At 37.0% G+C, this 6000-nt stretch overlaps 1 long non-coding RNA gene across 1 annotated transcript; it reads right to left on the reverse strand.

Moving 5' to 3' along the window:
* Window positions 1–2905: 2905 nt before the first annotated feature.
* On the reverse strand, window positions 2906–4988 carry LOC146905344 (uncharacterized). The gene is made up of 2 exons (XR_015020600.1): window positions 4908–4988; window positions 2906–3143 (listed from the first exon to the last, which is right to left on the reverse strand). It is a non-coding gene; the product is annotated as an uncharacterized LOC146905344 (long non-coding RNA).
* Window positions 4989–6000: the final 1012 nt, after the last annotated feature.

Genomic DNA, 6000 nt, shown 5'->3' on the forward strand with positions numbered 1-6000 from the left:
GTCATGTGTTGGATAGTTCCTTTCATGAATTTTCAATTGTCTCGAAGCATATGCTACAACCTGTCCACCCTGCATAAGTACACCTCCTAACCCTCTACTAGAAGCATCACAGTAAACTACAAATGGTTTATTCGGATTTGGTAAGATCAACACTGGTGTTGTCGTCAACCTCTTCTTGAGTTCTTGGAAACTGTTTTCACATTGAGTATCCCACACAAAAGCTTCCCCCTTCCTAGTCAATTGTGTCAACGGTAATGCTAACTTCGAAAATCCCTCAATGAATCTTCGATAATACCCAGCTAATCCCAAGAAGCTTCTTATTTCTGTAACAGATTTAGGGGCTTCCCATTGCAACACAGCGTCTACTTTGGACGGATCTACTGCTATCCCATTCCTCGAAATCACGTGACCCAAGAAACTTACTTCACGTAGCCAAAACTCGCACTTTGACATTTTTGCATACAACCTCTTTTCTTTCAAAACCTGCAATACAACTCTCAGATGTTCTGCATGTTCCTCTTCTGACTTCGAGTACACCAATATATCATCTATAAACACTACTACAAAATGGTCCAAATAAGGTTGGAAAATTCTATTCATATACTCCATGAACACTCCAGGGGTGTTAGATACTCCAAACGGCATAACTGAATATTCATAATGACCGTAGCGAGTTCGGAATGCAGTCTTGGGTATATCTTCTGTCTTTACTCGAATCTGATGGTAACCTGACCTCAAATCAATTTTACTGAACACACAAGCACCAGTCAGTTGGTCCATAAGGTCATCAATCCTAGTCAGAGGGTACTTATTCTTAATGGTGACTTTATTCAACTGACGGTAATCTACACACAGTCTCATACTACCATCCTTCTTCTTGACAAGTAATACGGGTGCTCCCCACGGTGACACACTAGGCTTGATAAACTTCTTCTCCAACAATTCCTCTAGTTGCTTCTTTAACTCCCCCAACTCAGAAACAGACATTCTATAAGGTGCCATTGACACGGGTCTAGTTCCAGGCACCAATTCTATAGCAAATTCAACTTCCCTTTCGGGTGGTAAATCAGTAATGTCTTCCGGAAATACTTCTGGAAAGTCGCACACTACTGGTTGACTAGCACCTTGAGGTTCATTTTCCAACTTCAAAGCCGCAAGTAACATAAATACCTCAGCTCCCTCTTTCTTAGCCGCTTCCACTTGGACTGCAGTAACAAATCTAGAATTTCTTTCCTCTTCAGGTTTGGGGAACAATACAGTCTTAGTGAAACAATTAATATAAACCCGATTAAATTTCAGCCAATTCATCCCTAAAATAACATCAATCTGACTCAAGGTTAAACAAACTAAATCAATCCCAAAGTGTTTCCCATAGATTGTTAAAGGACAATTTCGACACACTAAATCAGTAGTTACTGAACCACTGGCTGGGGTATCTATAACCATCCTACTCGACATTGACATCATATTAAGATTCAACCGCATCGCACATTCAAGGGAAATAAAAGAGTGCGTAGCCCCAGTATCAATAATGGCAATCAAAGGAACATTATTAATGAAGCAAGTACCTCGGATTAACTTATCGGAGCTAGGAACATCTTCTCCACTCAAAGCAAAGACTTTCCCTCTGGCTTGTTCTTTCTTTGGATTCTGACAATAAGTACTGATATGTCCAGCTTCACCGCACCTGAAACATACAACTTCCTTCTCGCATTCCGTTGCACGATGACCTGTACCTCTACACTTGAAACACCTTAACTCAGAACTCTGACATTCATTTGCACGGTGCCCTATCCCCCCACAATTGTAGCATTTCACCGGAGGACGACCGTCTCCCCCACTAGACCCTGTCTCACTAGTACCCTTCTTCAGTTTTCCCTTATCAGTTGAAATGTTATACGGCTTACCCCGACTTAGATCTCTCCCTTTCTTCTCACTGACTGCCTTGTAATGACTAGCTCTCGCCTTGCTGTCATCCTCATAAATTCTGCAAGCAGTTACCAATGTGGAAAATTGACGAATTTGTTGATACCCAATAAATTGCTTGATTTCAGGGCGTAATCCATTCTCAAATTTTAAGCATTTGGAAACCTCCGCCCCCGCTGCATTTATATAGGGGCAAAACCTGGACAACTCTTCAAATTTTGCTGCATATTCTGACACGGACATGCTCCCTTGCTTCAGCTCGAGAAATTCAATCTCCTTCTTGTTACGTACATCAGCAGGGAAGTATTTTCCCAAAAATTCCTCTCTGAAAACTTCCCAGGTAATCACAGTGCCAGCCCCCTCAAGCCTTTGACGGACATTTCCCCACCAGAATTCAGCCTCTTCCGCCAACATGTGTGTCGCTAGTCTAACCTTTTGTTCATTAGTGCTCACCATTGCCTTGAAAATCCTCTCAATCCCTTGTAGCCAATTCTGAGCACCATCAGGATCATACCTCCCCTTGAAGGTAGGAGGGTTGTTTCTCATAAATTTGTCCAGGCGAAGCTCATCAGCTGTTCCCTGTTGGTTCTGCTGTCCTCGAAGTGCATTGTTTAAGGCTTGCGCTACCGCGGTCATAACATTTGCGATTGCTTGATCATTCCTCCCAGCCATTTCTTATCTGCAATCGTCAAAATCATAAAACAATTAGAATTTAGGCATCTACAACGTGTTATACACTTGTCGCCTACAGGGTAAAATATCAATTAAAAATCCTAGGCCGAATGGATCGACCTGCTCTGATACCAACTAATGTAACACCCTATCTCCCGTAAAAATTATAAGCAATAATAATAGTAATAATAGTATATTTATCACCAAGGGTGCTACATGAATCAAACCTTTTGGCACTAATTAACATACAAAACGTCTCTTCTACAATAAATTTCACATCGTAGAATAAATTATTAAAGTAAATCATAATAATAATCTCTTACTTGTGCCGACATTCATAATTAGAAATAAACAAGGTTCTCATAAACAATTCAAAGTTTGCAAATCAAAATATTTAATCGTTTTTCCCCAACCCTAGTGTTACAGGAATCAGAGCATGTAGCGTCTACATTTTTATTTCAACTACTGAAAAAAATTGATGCATGGAGCATCTCTCTTCGCCACCTTCTAAACGTCCCAAAGCTACTCCTCGTCGACCTGAGTGTCTGTACTCATTGTACAATCACCATAAAGGGAACAAACACAACAAAATAAGGGGTGAGAAATCCTTCCATAACATAATAATAGGGAAATCACGCATTTTAAAAAAATATCATGAGAATACAATCTCTACTATCTCATCAATTTTCAATAGTTATTAAGTACAATTCTCTTCTCTTCACAAATCACAACATCAGACCATTTCCACATTTACAAGCACAAGCATAAACATCTTCACATATGATGCATATGGACTCTCCTAACGACCTATATGAACGTGGTACCACACCTACTCATCATTTTGCCAGAGTTATATTACTGGACTTTTCTCCCACATAGTTGCCAGAAGTATGTTACTGGACTTTTCTCCCACATAATTGCCAGAAGTATGTTACTGGACTTTTCTCCCACATATGCAAGACTTATGCTCTAGACTCTATATGAACGCAAAGAATTAAATTCGACAAGTATTACACATATACACATAATCACATAATACACAAATTAATGTCAGACTTCCCCTAAAATGCACGACTCTAAAACAAGCACACAAGTCATCATCACTCTCATCATCATTATATATCACTCCCATCATCATTACATACATCACTCCCATCATCATTATATTTTACAAAAATATATCATCATGTCTCCCTTTCTCTCGTACAACATTTTTAATTCTAATCCTAACCCATAATATAATTATAATTTTATATCAAGTGCCTAGTCCTAATCTTTCTGTCAATTGTGGTTATTTGATAGGTGCCGAACCTACTTTTATTTTTCTGTACTGTGCGTGGACTGTTTTGGGGGTTCAGTGTACTTAGATGTGTTGGGTAGCTAGGTCTTATTTTTTTTATCATAGTTAATTGCTTCTAATTTCTACACGTCATTTTTTTTTATGGATGCCAAGCTCATGAAAATTATATCAATTCATGTAATGGAATAGGCTAGAATATAAGGAATTAAAAGCCAAATTATAAACCTGAGATGTCTATACTAATGCCAAACAATTAACGCCATTGCACTCTTTTCTTTCTTTTCTTTGTTTTTTTTTTTCTTTTCCATATTTCATGTAAATCATGGTCACCATTTTGGTGTGTTTTTATTTCAAATTTACAAGGCTGGACCTGTAAACAATAAGCCTAAAAGCCTAGCTAATATAACAGTTACCAATTAGAATATGTATAGGAGGGAGCCAAACCTACATATTTAGTTTACACTCATCTAGGTTTACTAGTTCAAACAATTGATCCTTTGTAACAGATATAATGTCCAAACCCTCATTCACGCCCTTGTTCTCTATATTTCTTTTGGTTTATATACCCACATACTATAGATGCAAAAGTAAAACCCACATTATCCTACCAGTAATGAATTGGGAATTAATTATGTATATATCCAAGCCTTTATGCATGAAATCGATTGAAACAGCCCTATATTATTCATACTGTGCATATATAGTCTTAATCTAATGCATTCTTGTACATATATTGGCATGATGATTAAGCATCAAGGGACCCTACAAACGAGACTCACATACTACTGCTCCCTTTACAATTCACTCTTAACAGAGGAAATCTTTTATTCAATCCCTAATTATCACACGACTTACTTTCCTGTTTCAATAGCCTTATGTCGTCTCTCTTAATTCTAATTATCACTTCATCAACAATATCATCACTATTGATTTAACATTCATAATCATAATTTCTACAGCCCCACAATAAAATTATAAACCCTAGAGATGAAGAGATTCTCCCCCTTACCTCAATTCCTTTGAAAATCTGGTTTGTTTTGCTTGACCTTGTCGCACTAGGGTTTCTCTTCTGCTCCTCTCTTCTTCTCTTTTCACGTTCAGTAAATTAAGACCGACTATTCTAACTCCTAAAGTTCTATTTATATTCGGGTCAACACTAGCCACAACCTTTTCCACCAATAACCACTATTCTTTTACTTCTTCCCTCCCCCACTTATTAAAAACTTATTTCTTACACCTCCAACTCTTCACTTCGTGTCCGGACTTTATGCTTTATTTTATTTAAACTGTCCTAATATTTTTCAATCCTCACCATAATTAATTTTTCTCTACATCACATAATATTCAACTAAACAACATCAATAATATTTCTAACCAAAATTTCACCTAGTATACTTCATTAAATTAATTAAAAAAAATAAAGTAGGGGCGTTACAAGTAGCTTGACCTAATTTCTCATAAGAGTTATGCTTGTATAGTCACCTCATACTTGGGCTAGGTTTTTAATTGTCATAATGAGCTCAACATTCTTACTAATTAATTCTCAAAAGTTATTACTCACTTAAATCGTTAAAATACCGAATAATTACCATCTCTAAATAATTACCCCAACTCACTAGTAACTTAGTAAAAATAATCATTCTCACTAAAACGTCAAAAATATCCTTAATAAAATGACTAATTTACCCTTACTCGCCAAATGACCAAAATACCCCTTAGTCTAAAAATGACTACAATACCTTTCTAGGCCTAAAATCCACTAATCCCAAATAAAATATGCACAAAGACAATTAAGCACATACAAACACACATAAACACATATAATAAATAATTAAAATAATTCTAGCGAAAAACGGACTGTTACACTATTTCTCTCATTTTGCTAAAACAACTTATCTGCATAAGCACCTCTGCTGCGCATATGAACACAATTTCTATTCTAAAAATTGGTATAGAGAGCCTGGGTTAAATTAAAGGTCAATGTGAATTCAATTCATCCCACACAGTACGAAGCTCAATGAAGTAATCTTACACAATTTTGGTACCTTGCTTGAGATTGTTGATAGTTGATCTCAGAGAAAAAATACGAACACGATCAACCT

The sequence above is a fragment of the Medicago sativa genome, chromosome 7 (genome assembly GCF_051527215.1).
Source record: "Medicago sativa cultivar Bolivia chromosome 7, Bolivia_mono, whole genome shotgun sequence".
In the NCBI taxonomy this organism is placed as follows: Eukaryota; Viridiplantae; Streptophyta; class Magnoliopsida; order Fabales; family Fabaceae; genus Medicago; species Medicago sativa.